Genomic DNA, 26,002 nt, shown 5'->3' with positions numbered 1-26,002 from the left:
CATAAGTTATATGTGTACAATATGATAAAGTACTTGTACAATATGATAAAATACCACCAATAGATGAATGGATAAGTAAATTTGTGATACATACACAGTGGAATATTATTCACACATAAAAAAGAATGCAATCTTGCTACCTGGAAGAACATGGAGGGAGCTCAAGGACATTATGTGAAGTGAAATAAATCATATGGAGAAAGATAAATACTGTATGAACTCTCTTATTCATGGAATCTAAAAAACAAACATAAAACCAAAGTCATAGATACAGAAATTGATTGGTGGTTGCTGGATCATTTGGCAGTTCCAATTTGAGGAATCTCCATACTGTTTTCCACAGTGGCTACACAGATTTACATTCCCACCAACAACGCACAAGGATTCTCTTGGCCGGGCACAGGCTTTAACCCACTGAGCCACCCAGGTGCCTTGATTTGTTTTGTTCTGCTTTTAGTTTCGGTATCAGTTTAAAAGAACCAAGGTGTTTATTGCCTATATTATCTTCCAGGAGTTCCATGGTTTATGGTCTTATGTTCAAGTCATTAATCCATTTGGAGTAGATTTTTGTTCATGGTATAAGATAGTGGTCCAGTGAAATGACAATCTGTTCAATAAATGGTACTGAGAAAACATTGTTGATTCCCTCTTCTTAAGTTAAATGGGCAGTATATTTATGTATTTATTTCTGGCCTCCATTCTGTTCTAGTCTTTGTGTCTATTTTTATGCCAATTCCATACTGTTTAAATTACTACAGCTTTATAATAGTGTTTGAAATGAGGGAATATGATGCCTTCAGCTTTGTTCTTCTTGTCAAGACTGCTTTCCCAATCTCTTTTATTCATTTACTCATTCTGGAAAGATATTTTAAATACCTCCTGCATGAGGGCAAACAAGGGTTAACAGAAATGAAAAAACTCAATTTCTGTCTATAAGGGACTAGAAGAGAGCATCAGGCATTGAATGAGCAAACAAGTGAATAACATCATAACTGCCACAAAGGAAGTAACACTAGCACACAGAGGGGGAACACATACTGGAAAATAAATTCCTCCAAAGAAACAGAAGGTCAGGAAACGTCTTAGAAAAGGGGATGTTGAAAGGGAAGTGCTGGGGGGAAAAGCAAGTGTTGGTATTCAGAGGCAGGCCTTCTAGGCAAAGATGATAGAATAAGAGATGACATAAAGACAGGAGATTGGTATGTTCAGCAACTGTGAGACGTTCAGGGTGGTTGAAGCAACACCTGCACAGCGGGGCTGAGGGGGAGAAGGCTGGTAAGTAAAGCAGTCACATAATGCAGGGCCGCCTGTTCTGCGAGACAGACTTGGTCAGCAGAACATGCATGCAAAACATGCAAAAATTGGGCAGAGAACCAAATAATCAGGTTTCCATTTTTTTTCAATTTATTTATTTTCAGAAAAACAGTATTCATTATTTTTTCACCATACCCAGTGCTCCATGCAAGCCGTGCCCTCTATAATACCCACCACCTGGTACCCCACCCTCCCACCCCCCCGCCACTTCAAACCCCTCAGATTGTTTTTCAGAGTCTACAGTCTCTCATGGTTCACCTCCCCTTCCAATTTACCCAAAATCCCTTCTCCTCTCTAACGCCCCTTGTCCTCCATGCTATATGTTATGCTCCACAAATAAGTGAAACCATATGATAATTGACTCTCTCTGCTTGACTTATTTCACTCAGCATAATCTCTTCCAGTCCCGTCCATGTTGCTACAAAAGTTGGGTATTCATCCTTTCTGATGGAGGCATAATACTCCATAGTGTATATGGACCACATCTTCCTTATCCATTCGTCCGTTGAAGGGCATCTTGGTTCTTTCCATAGTTTGGCGACCGTGGCCATTGCTGCTATAAACATTGGGGTACAGATGGCCCTTTTTTTCACATCTGTGTCTTTGGGGTAAATACCCAGGAGTGCAACTGCAGGGTCATAGGGAAGCTCTATTTTTAATTTCTTGAGGAATCTTCACACTGTTCTCCAAAGAGGCTGCACCAACTTGCATTCCCACCAACAGTGGAAGAGGGTTCCCCTTTCTCCACATCCTCTCCAACACATGTTGCTTCCTGTTTTGTTAATTTTGGCCATTCTAACTGGTGTAAGGTGATATCTCAATGTGGTTTTAATTTGAATCTCCCTGATGGCTAATGATGATGAACATTTTTTCATGTGTCTGATAGCCATTTGTATGTCTTGATTGGAGAAGTGTCTGTTCATATCTTCTGCCCATTTTTTGATGTGTTTGTCTGTTTCGTGTGGGTTGAGTTTGAGGAGTTCATTATAGATCCTGGATATCAACCTTTTGTCTGTACTGTCATTTGCAAATATCTTCTCCCATTCCGTGGGTTGCCTCTTTGTTTTTTTGACTGTTTCCTTTGCTGTGCAGAAGCTTTTGATTTTGATGAAGTCCCAAAAGTTTATTTTCACTTTTGTTTCCTTTGCCTTTGGAGGTGTATCTTGAAAGAAGTTGCTGTAGCTGATATCGAAGAGATTACTGCCTATGTTCTCCTCTGATGGATTCCTGCCTCACGTTGAGGTCCTTTATCCATTTTGAGTTTATCTTTGTGTACGGTGTAAGAGAATGGTCGAGTTTCATTCTTCTACATATAGCGGTCCAGTTTTCCCAGCACCATTTATTGAAGAGACTGTCTTTTTTCCACTGTATATTTTTTCCTGTTTTGTCGAAGATTAATTGACCATAGAGTTGAGGTTCCATATCTGGGCTCTCTACTCTGTTCCATTGGTCTATGTGTCTGTTTTTATGCCAATACCATGCTGTCTTGGTGATCACAGCTTTGTAATAAAGCTTGAAATCAGGTAACGTGATGCCGCCAGCTTTATTTTTGTTTTTCAACATTTCCTTAGCGATTCGGGGTCTCTTCTGATTCCATATAAATTTTAGGATTATTTGCTCCAGCTCTTTGAAGAATGCCGGTGGAATTTTGATCGGAATGACATTAAAAGTATAGATTGCTCTAGGCAGTATAGACATTTTAACAATGTTTATTCTTCCAAGAGCATGGAATGGTCTTCCATCTATTTGTGTCTTCTTCAATTTCTTTCATGAGTGTTCTGTAGTTCCTTGAGTACAGATCCTTTACCTCTTTGGTTAGGTTTATTCCCAGGTATCTTATGGTTCTTGGTGCTATAGTAAATGGAATCGATTCTCTAATTTCCCTTTCTGTATTTTCATTGTTAGTGTATAAGAAAGCCACTGATTTCTACACATTGACTTTGTATCCTGCCACGTGCTGAATTGCTGTATGAGTTCTAGTAGTTTGGGGGTGGAGTCTTTTGGGTTTTCCATATAAAGAATCATGTCATCTGCAAAGAGAGAGAGTTTGACTTCTTCATTACCAATTTGGATACCTTTTATTTCTCTCTGTTGTCTGATTGCTGTTGCTAGGACTTCTAATACTATGTTGAACAAGAGTGGTGAAAGTGGGCATCCTTGTCTTGTTCCTGATCTCAATGGGAAAGCTGCAAGCTTTTTCCTGTCCAAAACCTATGGGATACAGCGAAGGCGGTCCTAAGGGGAAAATACATAGCCATCCAAGCCTCTCTCAAAAAAATTGAAAAATCTAGAATACACCAGCTGTCTCTACACCTTAAAGAACTGGAGAATCAACAACAAATCAAACCAACTCCACACATAAGAAGGGAAATCATCAAGATTAGAACTGAGATCAATGAGGTAGAAACCAGAGATACAGTAGAACGTATCAATGAAACTAGAAGCTGGTTTTTTGAAAGAATCAATGAGATCGATAAGCCACTGGCCACACTAATCCAAAAGAAAAGAGAGAAAGCCCAAATTCATAAAATTATGAATGGAAAGGGAGAGATCACAACTAACACCAAGGAAGTAGAAACAATCATCAGAAGTTATTATCAACAGCTATATGCCAATAAGCTTAGCAACCTAGATGAAATGGATGCATTCCTGGAAAAATATAAACTACCAAAATTGAACCAGGAAGAAATTGACAACCTGAATAGACCGATATCTAATAACGAGATTGAATCAGTGATCAAAAACCTCCCAATAAACAAGAGCCCAGGACCTGACGGATTCCCTGGGGAATTCTACCAAACCTTCAAAGAAGAAATAACACCTATTCTCCTGAAGCTGTTTCAAAAAATTGAAGCAGAAGGAAAACTTCCAGACTCTTTCTATGAAGCCAGCATTACCCTGATCCCCAAACCAGGCAAGGACCCTACCAAAAAGGAGAATTTTAGACCAATATCACTGATGAATATGGATGCTAAGATTCTCAACAAGATCCTAGCCAACAGTATCCAACAGCACATTAAAAAGATTATCCACCATGATCAGGTGGGATTCATCCCTGGGCTACAAGGATGGTTCAACATTCGCAAATCAATCAATGTGATACAACAAATTAATATGAGAAGAGAGAAGAACCACATGGTCCTCTCAATTGATGCAGAAAAAGCATTTGACAAAATCCAGCATCCATTCTTGATTAAAACACTTCAAAGTATAGGGATAGAGGGAACATTCCTGAACCTCATCAAATCTATCTATGAAAGACCCACAGCAAATATCATCCTCAATGGGAAAAGGTTTGCATTTTTGCAGCCTTGCTGACAGCAGAATGGAAGACAGTTCTGGGATGTGAGATTGGAAGCTGGGAGACCAGGTAGGCATCTATTGTGAAAACCCAAGTGAGACATGGCGAGATGTTCAGCAAAGACAGCAGCATGAGTTTTGAGGTGAGACGTGATATTTTAGGGAAGTCGGTGGTAGCATTTACAGAACTAGCAGCTATTTAAACATGGGGCATTCAGCAAAGGGGGAAATCTGGGCTTACTCTCTACTTTCTGGTTGGAGGATCAAATGGATGTGGTGGATTTAACCAGTGTGAAAAAACACGGACCAGCCAGTTGGAGATAGCAAACCTAATGAATGTGATCCCTGTTGATATCAAAGCTTCTGGAAGTCCAGCCTCCTACCCTCACTCTTCTGTCCTCACCTCTCAAGTACTCATTCCACGAAGCTGGTGAGGCAGGGCATCTGACTGGCATCCTCCCCAAGTTTCACAAACCATAGGATGAACAAACTTTTTGAGCACATGTTATTTTTATGTTATGGTAAATTATAAAAAGAGATGAAATTTACAAAATAATACGCTTTTGAGTCTTAGTTTCTAAAATTTTTCTCTTATCACATCTTCTTCTATCGTGGTAAATAAAAACAAACTAAAATTTATGACCTTAATCATTTTTAAGTGTACAGTTCCGTGGTATTAGTTCATTCGTATTGTTGTGCAACTCTCCCCATCTATCTTCAGAGCTCTTCTCATCTTGCAGAACCCTGTATCCATTAAACAATAACTCCCCATGACCCCTGGTAACCACCAACCTTCCTTCTTTCCTCCCTTCCTTTTCCTTCACGTCCTTCCTTTTCCTTTCCTTTCCCTTTTTCTTTCTTTCCTTCTTTCCTTCCTCTCTTCTTTCTCTCCCCTTCTTCCTTCCTTCCTCTCTTTCATTCTCTCTCTTTCTTTCATCCCCTTTTTCTTCCACACCCCAGTCTCTAGTAATCATCATTGAACCTGGAGGACATTATACTAAGTGAAATAAGCCAGACAAAGAAAGACAAATACTGCATGATCTAATTTATATGTGGGAGATATAGAAAAACATAAAGTCAAACTCATAATAATATAACAGAATGGCAGTTGCCTAATACTAAAAATAGTTTATAATCTTCACTTAGAAAAAGTGATATGATATCCTAGTTTTTGTTGTTAAAATCTATGCATACAGTCATGAATGATATGCAAAAGGCTTAAAAACTAAGGGACATGGGCAAAGGCCAGTCAGAACATATGGCCAATGACCTAGAACAGACTCTAGGCTTCATATTCTACAGGTGTTTGCCACCTGGACGTCAGCATGCAAAAACTCAGAATTTACACAAAAATGTCAATCAACAACAGTAGTGATTTAGACTACATTTGGAATAAGAAAATATCAAGGCAAATTTAGTTTAGTTACTATTAGCAGCAAGAAAATGAATAATCATGCCTTGTATTTTTTATAAATAGTGACATTTTTGGTGAAAGAATGATGCATATTTATGAAAAAATTCAAGCAACAGAGAAGACTGAGATACTAAAATTCTAAATCACCTAAAACTGAGAAATTAACTATCATTTAAAATTGTGTGAACATTATTTTGAATAGTTCTTTATGCATGTGTACAGATAGAGTGTTCAAGGGATTGAAAAATAGGATCATAACCATATACAATGTTTAAACAAAAAATACTTTAATTTTATTTGAATATAGCAGAAGAAAGGAAAGAAATGTGAAAAGCAAATTGGTAGTTTGAAGAAAAATGTGCTGTAGTTTGGATCAGCATTAATTGACTCTTTGCTACGAAAGATAATTAGCTCCTTTATGTTACTTAAAAATATCCAGCAAAACTCTAAACAAAATATGGCAAGCCAAATCCATAAAAATATAAAGGATGTAAAGTATTTGTAAGTCAATATAAATAATAGTGCATACTGTACAAGTTGAGTGAATCCCAAAACCACCAAGGTTTAACATTAATACTTCTACTAGTATAATCATATGCTAATAATTTAAAAAAGAGAAAACAGCAAAGGATTATCAAAATTGACACACAAATTTTAACAGTCAACACCCTTATATGACAAACAGGCAACTTAATCAATGAACAAAACCAAATCTGTGTCCTGGGGTATGATCCTTACACAGTGTTCCTCCCAAAGGGTAGATCTTTAACAATAAAGATGGCCCTTGCATCTCCTTCTTATACCAGTGCCCCAGGGGTTCGGGTGGGGTGGGTTTAGAGCTCTATTCACAGGCTCTTCAGATAGGTTCTTGGGACTATTTTCAGGGAAACTGCTTTCCACGGAAGGTCAGAATAGTTTTACTTAAATGTTTATTCTCTAGCACATCTTGTTCTATATTCCTGAATATGTAATAGTTTTACGTTTCATAGTAAGTAAGTTCATTTACCATCTTCTGGCCAGAAACTCATTATAGATGATAAAACTTAATTCTCATGAAAAACACCTGTCATCTCTCTACTCAAGAGAACAAATTATTTTCCATGAGTTCAACTCTACATTGGTGATTAAATTATTTTTTGAGGAGAGACTACAAGTGCTTTTAATGTGTACAACTGTATTTCTAAATGAGAGTATGTATAAATGCAATCACATGGGAACAGATGGATGATAGCACCAGTGACAGATCAGATTAAGTAAACTAATTAATTAATTGGATCAAGGAGTTTCTAATAAAATAAAAGCAGGAAAATCCCGGTGCAGCCTTTACTAGTAATGAAGAAATTTCAAGGGTCATTGGATTGACAAACAAAATAGCACATTTTGTTTTCCTTTAATTCTCACCTGAACATCAAATGTCATATTCCAAATTTCAGATTTGGTGGTGACTGAGAAGGGAGAGGTTCATTTGAGTCTTCTACTTTTTAATTACTTTGAAAAATTGATCAAAATAAAGGTAAATTTTTTCCACAATCTAATATTTGATTTTCTGATCTCTTTCATGTAAACTTTTCTTCCTCTCTAAAATGTCTATTCTAATGTACTTTATAACAGTTATACTAGTTCTGACATACCCATTTCAACTGAATATTTAATAACTTGACCTTTCTTTAGACTAACACATCCTAAGCATACATCCTAATTTTTCAAAAACTTAGAGTGTATACTAGCTTCACAAGTAGAAAATCACCAAATAATATTTAAGGGTCTCACAATATTCAGACACCATCCAAAGAGGATACTATGTACCCTAATAAAGATCATTTCCCTCAGAAAGCTTGAGCCAGGCACTCCTTCCGGCTCCTTCTCTAAAACACCAATCTAGTTTTATCTTTTTTAAGCTTTCCCATTTTGTCTATGGAGGAAACACTTAATATCCCAACTCCATCTCTTTTTTTTTTGAAAGAGAGATCACAAGTAGGCAGAGAAGCAAGCAGAGAGAGGGGGAAGCAGGCTCCCTGCTGTGCAGAGAGCCCGATGTGGAGCTCGATCCCAGGACCCAGAGATCACGACCTGAGCCGAAGGCAGAGGCTTAACCCACTGAGCCACCCAGGTGCCCCCCAACTCCATTTCTTGACTGATAACTTAACAATGAGCAAATAGAAAAATATAACTTGAGAAATGAAAGGGATATTAGAAGGATCTATGACCTCTCTAGTTCTCCTAAATCTTTTTTTTTTCCGATTTATTTATTTTCAGAAAAACAGTATTCATTATTTTTTCACCACACCCAGTGCTCCATGCAAGCCGTGCCCTCTATAATACCCACCACCTGGTACCCCAACCTCCCACCCCCCCCCCCGTCACTTCAAACCCCTCAGACTGTTTTTCAGAGTCCATAGTCTCTTATGGTTCACCTCCCCTTCCAATTTACCCAAATTCCCTACTCCTCTCTAACACCCCTTGTCCTTCATGCTATTTGTTATGCTCCACAAATAAGTGAAACCATATGATAATTGACTCTCTCTGCTTGACTTATTTCACTCAGCATAATCTCTTCCAGTCCCGTCCATGTTGCTACAAAAGTTGGGTATTCATCCTTTCTGATGGAGGCATAATACTCCATAGTGTATATGGACCACATCTTCCTTATCTCCTAAATCTTCTAAACAAACACTTCTAAATCCCCACACTTTGCAGATAATGTGACACATGGAGAGCAAGCATTGAGTGATCTACCTAAGGACAAAGATTCATCTAATGCAAAAATAGGACTGGAGTTCAGGCCAGCAGATTGCTAGCCCTCTAACAAAACAGTTGCTTTCTATGTTCACTGGATCATCTTAATTAGAACCAATGCATGTGCTTATATACTTGTAACTTCCTGGTCTCACCACACAAAGAATTGGGTTTTTCAGTAAGAGAGCCATCCATCAAAGTATTTAATAATAATTATGGTACAGATAGGGACCACTCAGAATGGAATCAAATCTAGTCATAAAGGATACCAGCTATCAACCACAGATGTTTGGTAGTAATATTTATCAGACAAGGATCATGGCTGACTTCATCCAATACTGAGAACCCTGTAGAAGCCCCTCATTCCTGCTGATTTGGTGCTCCAAAATGGGGATCTACGAGTTGCTCCCTTATTCCAGGACTGCATGAATTTTTGGATGTATGAAATCTCTGAGATTAAGCACTTACAATGAAAACAGATTTGAAGTTTTTCCCCCCACGTGTTAAGTGATAAAACTCATATGTCCAGTTTTAGATAATGACTATTTGACATTAAGATTTGAAAAGTGCCTTGACATTTCTACAACAGAACAGTTGAGAAACTACATAAAATACTGCCTCTGAATATTCATTCACTGGGCATTTATTTACCATGAAAAATAGTAACTCCATTGTCACTACTGATTTATTACCAATACTAACCATCACAGGGTAACTGTAGGAATTAAAAGTAACTATAATTACTTTTAATGGAATAAAAGATTTTGATTTTATTTATACAGTATTCTAAAAAACTAAAATCCTTCATCAAGCTTTTGTAACTTTATTTTGAAGGGATTCCATTTGCAAAGGTAAGCCATGTAAGTTCATGACTGGAGCTCAAATTTTGTCCTTTTGGGCTTATTTTCCTAGGAAACCCTTGGGAAATCGATTTGAAATACTGAATGGGAATTCAGTGAATAGACACTAAAAATTTACGATGGACAAATAAGATGTGACCTAGCCCAAAGAACAAAATGAAAGTTTCGTGCAGTAGGGTCAGTAGCTCTGACTTCAATTTCAGCTTAGTGGTAACCTTCTAATACCTTCTTCCACTGAGTGACAGGATAAGAAGCCAAAAGCAGAAAATCAGCCTAGGTCTCCCAGGCAGAAAGTCAGAAGTTTCCAAAGAAGCCCCAGGAGTGACTCAAAAGGCAACATAATTCTCATAGGCATCTGTCGACTTGATTGTTTATGGCTAGCTTGTTCCTTTTTTTAATGCAGAAAGAGGAAAACAGAGAGAAACTCGAAACTTCTTTAAACAGAGTTATTCATCAGAGAATAGAAAAGATCGAAGAGTTCACATAAGGGACATTTCAAGAGATGTAGTCAATATATCATTTACTCAATTCTTCCAGGTATTACCTATCTGACACGATGGTCTATGGTATGTGATTATTAAAAGTTCTATTCACAAAACTCTTAAAACTGCCTGCATTTCAACGGCAGAAATTTTCTTAGGAAAATCAGAGTCTTTCAATTTCTTTGGAGAAAATACTGATTTAATTTTCACATTAGTGTTTATTTCATTCAGCAGACTACTGACATTAATATTTTAAAATAGATCCCATTGTTTTGGAATTGCTTCAGTAATATAATTTACATTTTTCCTTGTTTATAGGAGAGAAAGGTAAAAGTAAAATACAAATAAGATTGAATTTTACAGGAGAATGAACAACTTTCCTATTTCTGTTCTCTTTTTTCTCATATACTCTTATTGGCTGAATGTTAGAAGCATCTGGAAGCCACACTGTATTTAGTTATACATATACATTGGGAACACTTCTATTAGCTACTGATATGATTGAATAATAATCAGTAACAATAGCTAACATTTGCGGGAAAAGTATTACGTGTGAGGTGCCCTATTAAGCGTTTCAAAAGAAGTTACTTAACTATTTATCACAATCCTAAGATATAGGTCTTTTTTCCCCAAGTTTTAGTTTAAATTCCAGTTAGTGAGCATACAGTGTAAGATTAGTTTCAGGTGTGGAATTTAGTGATTCATCACTTACACACAAAACCCAGTGCTCAGCACAAGGGCCTTCCCTAATCCTCAACACCCATTTGAACCATGCCCCCACCCACCCACACTCCAGCAACCTTCACTTTGCTCTCTCTAGTTAAAGATACAGATCTTATATCAGGTGCAGCCAGGAAAATTAAAATTTACAGAGATTAAATAATTTGCCCAAGATTACAGGCATCAAAGATAGCAGGGTTGGACTATGCATCCATGTTAGCTTGACTGCCGAGCATATCCTCTCTACTCTACATTTCCTCTGGTTGTATGTATGTAAAATTATATAATAATCACTACTGTATTCAAGAAGTTAAAAAGTGAAGCTATTTAATTCAGTATGACTAAAATTTTGACATTTCCTCCCTGAGTATTAGCACTTTTTATATCATCTGCTAGTACTTGCTAATAGGAAAACAAACATAGGTGCAAGATAAGGATGGGATCCTTGTCATCATCTCATTGACAATGAAACTGTTAGGAATCTGGGCTTTGCTCTCCAATATGTGGGTTAGAAATTCAAATGATGATTGATCAGTGGTTGGAAACATACATACATATGGCATTCCTTTAATTTGAATTTTTTTTTTCAGGGCCGCACATAGAACCACTTTGTGGTCATTTTTTTTTTTTTTCAATTCTTTTCATGTATAAACAATTTAATTATACTATTTATATTTAACACTTTTAACTTAATTTATAGAGTTCATTTTATCTTCTTTCAACTGAGCTCCAGAATGCACAATGGGACATGTCTCTCCCCATTAGTTACCTTGACTATTCTGATTTCCTTAATTCCAAAAATATGCAGAATTATTTCAGAAATATTTCAAGATGTACCATTTTGAGGATGGTATATTTATATGGCAAACTTTAGGAAGAAAAATTGTCAATGTCTGCATGGCTTTACTTTACTTCTAGGAGTCTACAGGACATCTATAGGGAAAACTACCTCCAGCTTACCATTCACACCCCGTTGTTGCATTTTAAATGTATTGCAATTTAGATGCCTCCTAATTTCAACACAAGCACTCTTAGAAGTACTTGACTGGCAGTTTCTATTGTCATGTTCATTATCCCCACATTTAGATTAATGTCACATCCTAATATGTTTATAAGTAATTCTGTAGTTTTATGGCTACATTATTGCCTCCTACAAAATGGGCTTACGATATAAGATCTTCTTTCTGTCTCATTACTGATAAATGTTCATTGATTTTCTTCATCATCTTTTGAGTATGTTTAAATTTACCAAAAAAGTGGATCCCATCAATATCCCTGACCACGTACTGATGTTTACAGATGTTCCATGGTAATAATGTTTCTAGGGGATGATAGTTTAATGGTTCCCTGTTGGAGGATAATGAGTTTAAACATCATTTGGAAGCTCAATGATCTCTTTATTTGGAGACTGATTCAGAGTATGCTGAAGATCCTAGTTCATTTTGATTTCATGCCAAAAACTTTCTGAGTGGTAAATGCAGCACAGAATTCAGGAAGTTAATGGAAAATATGTCTAATTTTTGTGACTTTAAATTTAAAGGTGAAGGAACAGATTTTATTTCTTTGAATTCCTTAAGCTTCACAGAACTGAAAATGAAAAAAAAAAAAAAAGAGGATTTATTCTCTGAATTAGTGCACTGATCCCAAATCAGTTATAATGAGTGTCTCTGAACAATCTAGGGAAGGAAACACATTGTATTCATCATTTCTGCTCACTAATATGGAGCATAGGGTCTGGTCCACAGTAGGAAATAAGTATACCTTTGTGGAATTAATCAGTTAATATATTAAGTTGACTTTATGATTTTATTTATGATTATAATCAGTTTGTAGGGTATAAACCACTTTTTAAATCAAAACCTGATGGTTTTAAAGGCTGAATAATACTACAATTAGAAAAACCAAAGAATTGGTTATATGTGCTTACCTTACTCCATACTGGACACACCATATGTGTAAAGTAAATACTTAATGTATGAATTCATTAGTGAAGTCATCAAAGCAAATATAACTCAGTGCTTAAACTATCACACTTTTTGGTCAAAATATCACATCTTTATTGCTCAAATGATTCTTATCAAGGAATAACCATAGTTTCACTCCTGAATCCTGAAAGATATTCACTTATTACATATGAATACTAGCTCTTTTTTGTTTTTTCAGTTCTCTGTGAAACATTGTTCTTTGGTGGCATTTTTTGAAATATGAAATATTTAATCATGTAAAATTTGGTTTGATTTTTTGAAGGTCTATTGTCATTTTAGATTTCAGAGTCTTCTTGAAAAATAAAATGTAAGGCTGATAGCAGCCTAAGGAAAGAAATAGTTCTTTTTTTAGAACAACAGAATAGCAAACATCTTATTAGATATTATTCACTTTGATCTATTCATTATTTAAAAAGAAAAGAATGCATATTAGCCCAGATCCTAAACCTTACCACTATTTGTATGACATTTTTTCCACAAAATAAAATGACATGCATTTATTCATGGAAAATACGGAAAAACATAAAGACAAAATTAAGTTCATGTGACATCTCTGAATCAAATCAAAGTTTTTGTGTTTCTCTAAACTAATTCAAATGCATTTTCCCTGTTCTTGGGAAATTGTGAAGTTTTCAGAAACCGTACTAAGGCTTTAGGAAGATAATTATCTATACTTTTTTTTCATTTACCAGGAGTAATTACAAATAGATATTCTTCATACAAGAGGATGAGTTGAATAGACTGTGTCTATCTAGTGTTATTAGAGAGACTATTTCTACATGGTATGACTTCTATACTTGAATTAATTTAAGGCAATTGCTACCAGCTCATATTAGAATAATGGAAAGAAATGACATAAATTCACTGGGTTAAAATTTATAGGAAAAAATTGCTCTGGCAAATCTCTCAAAAATTATTTTGATACTTAAAATCTTTGATTTCAAAACCAAAAGAAAACTTTATTCTCATAAAGATAGCTGTTATGTAAAAAGAAAAAGAAAGGAAGGAAGAGAGGAAGAAGGAAGGAAGAAAGGAAGAAAAGAAATAAAAACCAAGAAACTAACAAGTGATAGAATGTGGAGAAACTGGAGCCCTCATGCATTCCACAAATAAGTTCAAAGTTCATATATTTTAGACAATTTTTCAAAGTGAAAAATAATTCCAAGACAAAAATGCACTTGATATTTCTCAGTTGTATTTTTACTGTGATATGATCAATAAAAAAATTAAACCAAATGAGAGCTTCATATTGTTAATTTATGCCAGTTTTAAATGTGTTTAGAACATATATAACACTGATCAGTGATCAGTATATCACTGATTTTTTTTCTTTTCTCTTGTGGTAAACACATTTGAGCTAGAGAGGGGCCCATTCATATTTCCTGTCAGACAAAAAAAAGTAGAAAGATATAGATAGGAGATACCTGATACCTTTTCTCATAACTAAAATATACATATATATTATACACATATTTAGAGAGAGAGAGAGGAGGGGGAGAGGGAGAGGGACAGAGAGAATCTTAAGAAAGACCCCATGCTCAGTATGAAGCCTGACATGGCTTAATTGCATGACCCTGAGATCATGACCTGAGCTGAAACCAAGAGTGGGAGGTATAACCAACTGAGCCACACAGGCACCCCCAGTGAAATAACTGAGCCATCCAGATGCCCCCACAAAAATATATTTTAAAATATCAAGTTTGGTAATGAGAGTAAAATGGCAATGAACTAATAAAAAGCCTTTATCTTAATGCCATCTCTCTGTGCATCAGATGAAGTACATGTTTTGTGGAATGTATCAAAAAGATGTAATAATATCTACATATCTAATGATTTGTATATTTAAAGAATTTACAACTAACACTTTTGTGATATGAGTTCCGATAGGAAAGAGCTAGATGAGCTAAAGCAAATGTTAATTATAAGGTTTTAAACTTAAAAGGTATCAAATCAAATTAAACTCTGAGAAAGACAGAAGAAAATGTAACTCTCAAGGATGCTGAGGGGGAGTACAGGAACAGACTAGCTGAGTGCTCACTTAGAGAAAAAGCACTTACACAAGCACCTTTATGCAATATTTGGACAAAATCCAAGATCAGCAAATACCTCAGCTACTTTTCTTGGCTTATATATGGCTCCACATCTCACATAAATATACACCAAAATGCCCAACTTTCTCAGACTTTTCAAGTCAGAAAAAGTACCTTGTAGATTAACACATGCAGATATTTATTGAAGGTCAGGCATGAAAAAGAATGATGATAAATAATTTGGCCCTTATTTATTTATTAGACTATTTTATTTTTTCAGTGTTGCAAGATTCATTGTTTATGCATCACACCCAGTGCTTATTTTTTTTTTAAAGATTATATTGATTTATTTGAGAGAGAGAGTGAGCACAAGCAGGGGGAGCGGCAGGCAGAGGAAGAGGGAGGGCTCCATTGCAGGACCCTGGGATCAGGACTTGAGATGAAGGCAGATGCTTGACTGAGCCACCCAGGTGTCGGGGTCCTTATTTACTTTAGAACAGTTTGTTAATTAGCAGTTATAATCAGTGTTTCCTAAACACTCTGTGGCTGAAAACAAGGGTTCATGTTGAATGATTTAACAGACCATAAATGCAGGATTTATACTCCAAATGTCATTTCCTAACATTGAAATATGTATTTAAAGAAATAAGGTCAAGGTAATGAAACTGTTTGAAAATAACAGATCTCGGGGCACCTGAGTGACTCAGCCTCTTAAGTGTCTGACTTCTTTTTTGGCTGAGGTCATGATCTCAGGGTCCTGAGACCAAAACTTGTGTAAGGCTCTGTATTGAGCATGGAGTCTGATTAAATTCTCCCTCTCCCTCTGCCCCCACCCTTGCCCCACACCCCCACTTGTGCACACTCTCTCTCTCTCTCAATCTATTAAAAAATTAAATAAAAACTCAAAAAATTTATAACAAATCTTAATCATTGGCCAGAGATCTGTATCCATAAAGAAGGCCATTATCAGTAGTTAAAAAACACATTTTCCTCCATGAGTGAATTAACAGGAGAATAGGATGTTTAGCAACACACAATGAAGAGCAACAAAATGTGGGATATTACATGTAGGAATGAAAAAACCAAACATACTGAGCTAAGTTGCTCTATGCAACCTTACCCAAAATGATCATCAAGGAAGACAAGCATTAGAATCTTCCAGAACTGTATTCTGGCTTGAGTGATTTCTAAATCTATACACCGAAGGCGAGACAGGGAGTTGGAGGATTATGGGAAAAGTGCGCTGAGCAGCAGTTAGGTCACACTCTATCGTTGTGCAGTAGTGGTAGGTACTCTGTTGAGCAGCATGCCTAAAAAGTTAGGGGGCTCCGTTGCAATTTCCTCTGAAATATTAAGGAAGTGCTCAATCTTTATTTGTCATTTCTGGGTGCAGAGATCATGCTCTGGTGAGCACGTCCATTTGTCATTTAGGTTGGCCTGAGATGGCGAAGAGCAACAAGGGCAGCGACAAGGGCGGCTCTATTTCCACTATGTCATACACTTGCCTAGAAGCTGCACATTTCTTACAGTTTCCCTTAAAAATTTGATCTTTCCCATCAAAAACTTTCAAATAAATATGTGATGAGTTATTCTAACGGATAAAGTCTATAAAAGCTATTCTGATTCTAGTTGCATTACTTAGGTTCAAACAAGTCCAGAGGGTTCCTAAAATAGGTAATGAAATCTGCTAAAGGGTATTTTGCTTGCTTATTTTCTGGGGGGCTTCAGTAGTCTTTTTTCCCCTCAGGTTGAGTGACTAATTTCATGAGAAAATCAGCCCATTCCCTGAGACAATCCTTTCCATGGAAATGAGTAATCCACTTCCATATAATGATAAGCCACACCAATTCCCTGTGACTTAGGTTCTTCTACAAAAATTGAAGAAAATGATGCTTTTTGCATATTTCTCAGAGTTACTCCAGGTAGTAATGAGATAGTGTCTTTAGAGCACTAGGAATTCCCTGAGGAGATGTACAATACAAACTTAAATTACCACTCCATTATGATTTATCTTTGCTTTATATAAACTGTTTACTGTTAGCTGCGTTTTCCTTGTAGAAACCTTTTATATTGCTGAAGTGCATTAGCCATGATGTTTATTTCTACTCCTTGCTCGTAAAGGGTCTGAGGCTACAAAACAGAGAACTCTCAACTGCATTAGGAGCAACTCTTGTCTTCCCGGACTAATTTGTCCTTCCTTAAATGACGTCTCTACAGCAAGCAGCTTAGAAAATGTGAGCAAGAGCTCCCAAGGGACAAGTGAAATGCAACCCAGTAACAAGAAAGCTAATTTCCAATCTCATGAAGGGACTGGAAGATGGGCCCAGCTATCATCGCAAAACACACGGAGACAAAGAGACTCTCTTAGCCCTGGCCTTGAATGCAAGGAACCAAGGTCCTTTTTGCACCCTCTCTCCAAGCCAGCCCTCCTGAAGCTACCATTCTCCTAGTCATTTGGGCTCCATTACCAAGAGCCAAAAGTACTGTCTCTCACTTTCAGGGCCCAGGATAAAGTCTTTTCCATTTTTTTTTTTTTTTTCCTTTTTCCTTCTCAGGTCTCAGGGCTGCCATCCTAAAAGGTTATTTACCTCACCTTTCGTAGAGTACTTTAGCGGCCACCAGCTACCACCGGGCTGATTTTCTTGAATCTGAACTCTTTTCTACTTTCAACCTATCTAGTAAACTTGTGTCTGACTCCTGCCTCAATCTCAAGATCCTCTATCATTTATAAATTCAAGCATCATAATGCAGCAGTTTCAAACATGGGAGTGATGGCCAGAAGATGGCTCTTCCAACTCTTGGCTTTTCTTTACTAGCTGCAGAATGCTTGAGAAAATTGCTTCTGTAATTCTTAGCTCCCTCAGATGTAAAGTGAGAGAAATGATACTTAGGCCTCCTTTTCTCCAAGAGCTGGTTGTTAGGAATAAGAAAAAAATGTAGGCCAAGTGTAGCGGATGGTGTCCATCACTCCATCTGTAACAAGCGGTAGTTGCTGTTGTTGTATAATCTGGCTTCATTCTATGCATGAAAATCACATCCTTTAACAGTGTACAACAACCTGATAATAGTAACAGTAGCTAACATTTGTTGAATACCTCCTAGGTGTTGGGTCCTAGTAGAAGAGCTTTATATATGTAAATTCATTAATTCTCAAAATATCTTCAAATAAATACAAGAGTTACTTCCATTTTACTGATGATGGGAGTGAGGCACAGAAGGATCACATCACACTTAGGTGACACCAGTTAAGTCAGGGAGCTGGGACTCCATTCTAGTAAATCTGGCTCCACTACACTGGTTCCCTAATCCAATCTCTTGGCCATTCCCTCCCTTGAACCTGTGGGCTGCTGTTTCTCTTTCTTGAAATTTCTTCCCTTTCAACCTCTAGATTCCCATACTTATGGATTTTTCAAGCCCCACTTTAAGTTCCCCCCATTCTAAAAACCCCTGCAAGTTTTAACTGCATTATTTTTTTTCCTGTACTTTAATAATCCTGTGTTATATAACATGGTACTTAATTACAAACTGCATCATATTATTTTTAAAAATTTTATCATGCATGTTGTTTTTTTTCTCTTAGTACCTTCTATTACCTCCCTAATAGCCTAGCCACAACTCCTTTATCCTTCCTATGCACAGTATAGTACTGAATACATTTCACTATGTTTTCAATGAATATGTACCAATTGTTACATATCAAAATTGTAGGCATAATATCACCTTGTCTGTCTAGGGCTGTATTATGCATTTTATATATGCTATCTTGGTTGAAATTGCACATAATTATTCACATACAAAATTCCTCAATAAGTATTTAGTTATTAGTTAGTTGGGGGTCTTAGTTTCACCTTAATGTTATCAAACTTGTATGGAAAGCAAACTGAGTATCTCTCCGGATCCCCTACGCAAATCCAAACTCACACAGTTCCTGAGTCTTCCTCAGAAGAATGAAGACCTGTGACAAGTAAAAACAACTTCTCTGAAGTCTGAGAATACCAAGCTTGATCTCCAGAATGCTTAGATAGGTCCATTTTTTTTTATTTAAGACATTTTGAGAACTTATAATTTTCTAAGAAGACAATTTCCTTCAGAGTCATACATAAGTAGAGCTCTTACCACCAGGCAATTTCCTCTGACATTTTCTTAAAAATTTCCCATCTTTTCCCCTTCATCAGATGATGACTCCTTGCAGCTTTTGGTGGTGTGCTGGGTACTTCCTTCCCCCTCCTCTGTGATTACAGACTCAAACATGGCCAGGCAGTTATGAAGTCCACCCTTTAATCAACATTTGTCCGTGTGAGGCGTAATTGGTCTTTTCAAGTTACTAGTGATGACGAGCTGCCTATGCAGGCTGGCAATATTTTATTACTTCTGCCCTCTAAAACTGAAATAATTGAATGTTTGGACCATTTTGGCAGCCTTTCTGATTTTCAAATAAATTGTGCTAAATATAAATCCATGTTTACTGAGAGACCTCCCACAGTGTTGAAGATATTATGATTATCTTTTAAATTAGAACAAAGCAGACTTACATATTGGGCCTTTTAATCTAATTCTCTGTAAAAAGCGATGCATAAAGTCAATTTCAGTTCTATGTTCTCTCAAATTAAAGATCTTTACAGATAGGTAAACTTGCCTTTATCCTTTCTAAGGAGGGCAGACATGATTCCAAAGCCATACCACTTCAGGCTTCTGGACCGAGTCTGTAACAGTCCAAAGAAGGGGAACTTTATGAAATGTGTTCTTATGCTTCTATATAGAAAATATAAATGAGTCAGATTAAAAGTAGTTGATGTAACAGTTCTTTAAACTATAGGCTTTATCAGAATTCATACTTGGGCTCATAAAAGGGTTTTATAACGCTTAATCCCTCCTTTCTGAAAATACAGGAAACTGGCATAACAAAATTTCTTTCATTTTTTTCTCTACTAATAAAACACCCTATTTCCTTGAGAGCTTGTTTGGAGGTTCTAGCAGGGGAGCGCAGCTACTCGTATACCCTTGACCGAAGAATGGTCCCCTCCTCTATCGGGGAAGGTCGTCCTCTCCGACCGAGCGCGCAGCTTCGGGAGGGACGCACATGGAGCGGTGAGGGAGGAAGGGGACACCCGCCCAGCCAGCCAGATCAGCCGAAATCAACACTGGTGATCAATGGGGTGACAGATGTCGCAGCCAGATCGCCCTCACATCCAAAACACCCGATTTCCTAAGGGAAAAGACAAACTATTCATGAATGCTTTGGTGCCAAGCAGTAAGCTACACATTTCTCACAGATATTAATTAACTTTACCTTAGATAGTTCTGGAGACATTTTAAGCCTATTCCATGGTTTAGTGAAATAGGTGATCATCTTTCCCTGTGACATCACTGGAATCACAATTTTTAATATCAGTTTTCCCCCAGAGGGCCTTCAAAAATATATACATTTTCACTGTGAAACATCAGGTTCACTCAGTTGCTGTAGTTGTTGAATTAGGTCAGGGAAGCTCAGAAAGGGGCCTGTCTTCTCACTGTCCCATTCTACCTGCTCTGTAGGTGAAGATCTCCTGCCCACTCCTCCCAAACCAGGATGAGAATCTCCTCAGGTTTCTCAGTTTTTCTCATTACTCAAAGGAAATAAATAAATATTCCTTTAGGATTTACTTATGAGAGAGAGAGAGAGAGAGAGAGAGAGAGAAAGAAGGAATCTGCTTCTTTGTTATTAAAAATGTTCAATGTTTAAAGTATCCACCCCCCTCCCAGCTTGGGCCAGTCCCAGTCTATAAACCTGTAGATGAAGATGCTTCTTCTCTGCGACTCATTTCACCTCCTTCCTCCCTCACAGTGTTATCGCCGACTCTCAAGGTCAGACCTGGTGAAGAGAAGATTCATGAAGAACAGCAAAGCCTGACACAGCTGGGGTAGTTAGAAGCTGCATCTGAGCGTTCTTCATGGCAGGTGCCAAGTCTCTACTTCCTTCTCGGATACATTTGTGATTTTCTTAGAGATACTTTCTCTAAGTCTTCTGTATTACAGTCCCCTTGATGCAGCCACTGCCTCCTCCAGCCTAGCTGCTTTGTTCCACCTGGACTGCCACCTCCTCTCCTGAGGCGCTTGCGTTCAGGTCATCCTCCTGGGACATGTCCCTTCGGAATGGCAGACAGGCCACAGCTTTCTAACACAAGTCCCTCAGGCTTCTCCCAGGATAAAGGGCCCTTCAGCTGCCTTTCCAGTGAGATGCAACCTCACTCTCTTTACTCTATGGCCAGGTACACCATTCCAGTATATCTTTTGCTTTTTGAGTTCTCTTGGTGACAATGAGATACCATGCCACCAGAACTGATTTTATAACATTTCAAGATATATGGCAGCTAGTATATTTTATTTCTTCATACTTTGTTAATATATCAAAAAATCAGAAATCTGAATTCCAAGATGCTTATGTTCTACTGAATGAAAAGGAAATTCCCAGTGTCCAGTCCATTGTATATGCTCTTCACATTTGCCAAAGCTCTCTGCAAGCCCTTTGTTATAATTGCTGGAGATACTAATGGAGAATCTCTGAGAATGCTCATTTTGAATAGGCTGAAAGTTGGTCTTGAAGTTGTAGCAGTCAAAGCTCCAGATTTTGGTGACAACAGGACCAGCTTAAACATAGCTATTGCTACTGGTGCACCAGTACAGTGGTTGGAGGAGGACTGATTCTAAATCTTGAAGATGTTCAGCCTTATGACTTAAGAAGAAGTTGGAGAGGTCCTTGTGGCTAAAGATGATGCCATGCTCTTAAAAGGAAAAGGTGACAAGGCTCAAAATGAAAAACATATTCAAGAAATCACTGAGCAGTTAGGCATCACAATTAGTAGATATAAAAAGGAGAAGTTGAATGACTATTTGGCACATCTCTCAGATGAAGTAGCTGTGGGGCAGCAGTTAGTGGGGCAGGTGATTTGAATGAATGAAAAGAAAGAGTCGGAGATGCCCTCAGGGCTATGTGAGCTGCTATTAAAGATGGCATTTTTCTGGGAGGGAGTTGAGCCCTGCTTTGGTGCATTTCAGCCTTGGATTCAATGAATCCAGCTAATGAAGATCCAAAAAATTGGTATAGAAATTATTAAGAGAACACTCAAAATTCCTGCAGTGACCATTGCTAAGAATGCAGGTGTTGAGGGATCAATGATAGTTAAAAAAAATTATGTCAAGGTCCTCAGAAGCTGATAATGACACTATGCTTGGAGATTTTGTGAATGTGGTGGAAAAAGGAATCAGTGATCCAACTAAGGCTGTAAGAACTGCTTTATTGGATGCTACTGGAGTGGGCTCTCTGTTAACTACTGCAGAAGTTGTAGCCACTAGAATTCCTAAAGAAGAGAAGGACCCTGGAACAGGTGGAATGGGAGGGGGGAAAGGGGAGGTATTATAGGATGTAGCAGGTTCTGATTTCTAGAAGAGTGTTTTACTATTATTAATGAACTATGAGAGGAAAGTCAAGGCAAAGCTTCTCAATAATAACTTCAGAGAAGCCAGCTGAAGGAAATGACTGAAAAGGCCAGCTGGTGTTTAAGAAAATCACTACAGCCATGCGGCACCTAGGTGGCTCAGTCAGTTGAGCATCTGACTCTTGGTTTCAGCACAGGTTGTGATTTGGGGGCTGTGGGATTAAGCTTCATGTCCAGCTCCACTCTCCATGAGGAGTCTGCTTGAAATTCTCTTTCTCCCTCTCCCTCTGCCCCTCCCCATTGCTCATGGACACTGCCCCCCAAAATAAATAAATAAATATTTTTTTTTAAAAAAGGAAAGAAAATCACTGCTCTGTCACCAACCGGTTAAGTAACCACGAGGAAGTTAATCTCTCTTTACCTGCTATCCTAATCTGTGAAAGGGGGTACTAATAAGTACTAGTATTTAACCTCACCAAATAATATGGGAATTTAATAAATATAACTGTCTTATCACAGTTCCTAGCATATAATAGGCACTCAAAAAGTGTTAATTGTCACTTACATAAGAGTCTGGCACCTACTATATTATTCTCTGCCTTGGAGACCTCAAGGCCAACTAGAAAGAAATGTTTCTAATCTGTTCCTGAGAAGATACTGTTACATTTGTTTTCTTGAAGATAGCACATTTATTTTCATTCTTCCCCTGCTTCCCAGATGATTTGTGGCAGTTTAAAATAAATAATAAATATGCAATAACAACATCAAAATAAGGATAAAGGCCATAATGTCATGTATCTCAATAAGCTAGATAATTATAACAGCAATGCCAACCAATGGAGTTTTCTAAAATTGAGTGTTTAAGTTCAGACATAATGGAAGCCATAATGACCAAAGAAAATACGACACTCATCTAACAAAGTAATAGCACTTTGTTGAGTTACCTGAACTTCTTAAAGTTTTGAATATGTAGGAGAGTCTTTTTCTATAATGCTTCATGTATAAAGGAAGGAGTACTAAGGATAAAAATAATAGCCTTTAAAAAGTCATTTTTGAGACTACTGTCTTGAATATATGTGGGGATTAATATTCTAATATTAATGAAACCAAGGGTTCTCAAACTTCAGCACATAAAAAAAATCAGCTAGAGATTAAATGCAGGTTCCTAGGTCGGCCCCTGGAAGTAGCCGGAGTACAGAGTGACCAAGAATCAGCTGTAGTTTCTTGCAAGGAGGGCTCAGACCACACCCAGAAACACTCAGACAAATGTGGGCAGAGTTTCTCTCACTTGGCCCCAACCACTTAAGAACCACAGATAAGACATGGTTATGAAGTTCTATTTGAGTGCACCAGGCTCTCTTTGGATCAGATACCATGCCTATAGGCTCTCCTGTTAGTTTCAGAATGAAATGGGAACTGTTTAAAGATGCATCAAATGCAAAGACAACAATTTAGTTATTTAGAATAGAAAATACAGATAATGAGAAAATATCTTTAATTACAAAATGCTAATGTCCATTAGAAAAATATAAACAAAGTCTATAGATGTAAATTGAACCTATTATACTGTATATCCTACACTTATACAATGATGTATGTCCATTATATCTCAATAAAACTGGAAGAGAAATTGCAAAAAAAAAAAAAAGAGAAAAGAAAAATATAAACAAAGTACAGAAGAGAGGGAGCATTAACGTATTCCACAAGAGAGAAGGGATGGTTAATATACATACGAAAAGATGTTTGACCTCATTATTAATAAAATAAATTCATACTGAAATAAGGAAACATCACTTTTTATCTAACAGACTGGGAAAGGAAAAAAGATTTCTGCTAACACTTTCATAATGACAGGAAGATGGGCAAAAGGACATTTCTGTACACTTAGTTGGAGAGAAAACTGCTACATTTTCTTAAAGGAGATCTAGAATATGTTTAAAATTTTATAAGTGCTAAATTTTGACAGAGCTTAACATTTACACATCTAAGGGCTTGAACCTGAAAAAAATAATTGTCTACTGTACAAAAATGTTAGTTTAGCAATGTACATCAAAGTACTTTTTATCCTAGGAAAAAATATTAAAGATCTTAAATGCCCAACAATTGGAACTGGTTAAAAATTATAATATTCACACTGGGTGTTACATGCAACTAATGAATCATTGAACACTATTTCAATAAGTAATTATGTACTATATGTTGGCTAACTGAACATAATAAAAAATTTAAAAATTTAAAAAATCTTAAAAATTATAATATTCATTATAATCCAATACAAGGAAAATACTAAATACTAAATGTGTATTATGATGTCCACAAAAACACCCATGAAAATATTTAAGTGCCAAAACATTATGAAAGATCAGGCACAGCATGATGAATTTTTCTAAAGAAAAAATGATTGAATGTGGTAGAAAAAATCCTGAGGGCTCCACATCACAGGAGTAAACTACAAATACTTTTAGATAAAGTAAAAATGCATTTCAGATGATTTTTGTTTTATCTTTAACTTCTAATAGCCTGAATTGACCAACGGAAAGTACAATTAGATCTTTTTCCTTAAAATATGTTAATTATATTTAAAAATATGTGATTTGATCACATAAAATATGTGATTTATATGAACCTCAAAATATATTATTCAGTAGCATACCACTATGGCTTTTTCCTGGCACTAAAAAGAATGGCATCTTAGCTAGGTTTACATTTCCTTCTCTGAACTACTTCCTTAGATATCTAGCTGTTGTAGAAATATCTGGGAGTTGTATAAAAATCAAAATTGAGTGCAAAGACACATTCTGACCTGTACTTTTAAAAGTACTATAGAACTTTCCCCAGAAAGAAACATTCTGATCATTGAGACAGTTTCAGTATTTTTCCTTCAGTGCCTCAGAGATGTTCACTCAAAATAACTCTACCTTGAACAATAACATAACTTGGGGGGAAAAAACTGTTTTGGGAATTGTGCTCTTCCAATGTTGTGAGAAGAAAAATAGTCCCAAAAAATAAACCCAAGGCAAACAAAAACAAAAACAAAAACAAAACTCAATTGTTTTACTCTCATAGTTTCTTGAAGAGTTCATTTCTGAATTTTTAGAGAGCTCCTGAAAATCAGTATCAAAATTTGTTTATCTCTGCTAGTGTTTTCCCAAAATGAATAAAGTTCTGAAGTAAACATTTGCCTTGACACAATTTGTATTTGAGCCAGAGAATGTATTGTCTTTGGTTAACTTATCAGCTGCTCTATTTTTCAGAATCCATCAGGTACAGTTGGGACCTAAGATCATTATCATTATTGAAGCTCCTTGTCTTTATAGACTGTTTTGCAACTTACAAAACATTTTCATACACAATGCATTACTTTCATTTTTATTTTCTGACATCCTTGTGAGGTAGGCAGAGCAGGTAGCATCTTCTTCAGAGAAATGTGAGTTACAAACGTAAAGCTATTTATGTAAGATCTATGTACCATGTCACTATCTCAGTATACTAGTGGTGCCTTACTGACCTAAAGGTCTTCATGGGGGATCACATGGTATATCATTTACAGAAGAGAAGAAGATCTAGTAATCTTGGTAAGTAAAAAAAATCTATGAACTTCGAAACTGTAGAAGGAGATGAACAACTGAGCCTCTGTGTGTTCCAAAAACTAGCGTTGGTGGTATAGTGGTGAGCATAGCTGCCTTCCAAAAACTATAGGGTCCCCAAAAGGAAATCAAACTTATTATTTTAAGAAGTAAAAGCCT

The 26,002-nt window shown here is 36.8% G+C and overlaps 1 protein-coding gene and 1 pseudogene across 1 annotated transcript in view; one reads left to right on the top strand and one right to left on the bottom strand.

The window, feature by feature from the left end:
• ZNF804B (zinc finger protein 804B) overlaps nucleotides 1-26,002 on the bottom strand; it is a 516,087-nt gene that overhangs the window by 152,967 nt on the left and 337,118 nt on the right. The window lies entirely within an intron of this gene.
• On the top strand, nucleotides 21,138-22,240 carry LOC122905269 (annotated as a pseudogene).

The sequence above is a fragment of the Neovison vison genome, chromosome 4 (genome assembly GCF_020171115.1).
Source record: "Neovison vison isolate M4711 chromosome 4, ASM_NN_V1, whole genome shotgun sequence".
In the NCBI taxonomy this organism is placed as follows: domain Eukaryota; kingdom Metazoa; phylum Chordata; class Mammalia; order Carnivora; family Mustelidae; genus Neogale; species Neogale vison.
Note: the sequence above shows the minus strand (reverse complement) of the source record. Positions and strands in the feature narration are given on the sequence as shown.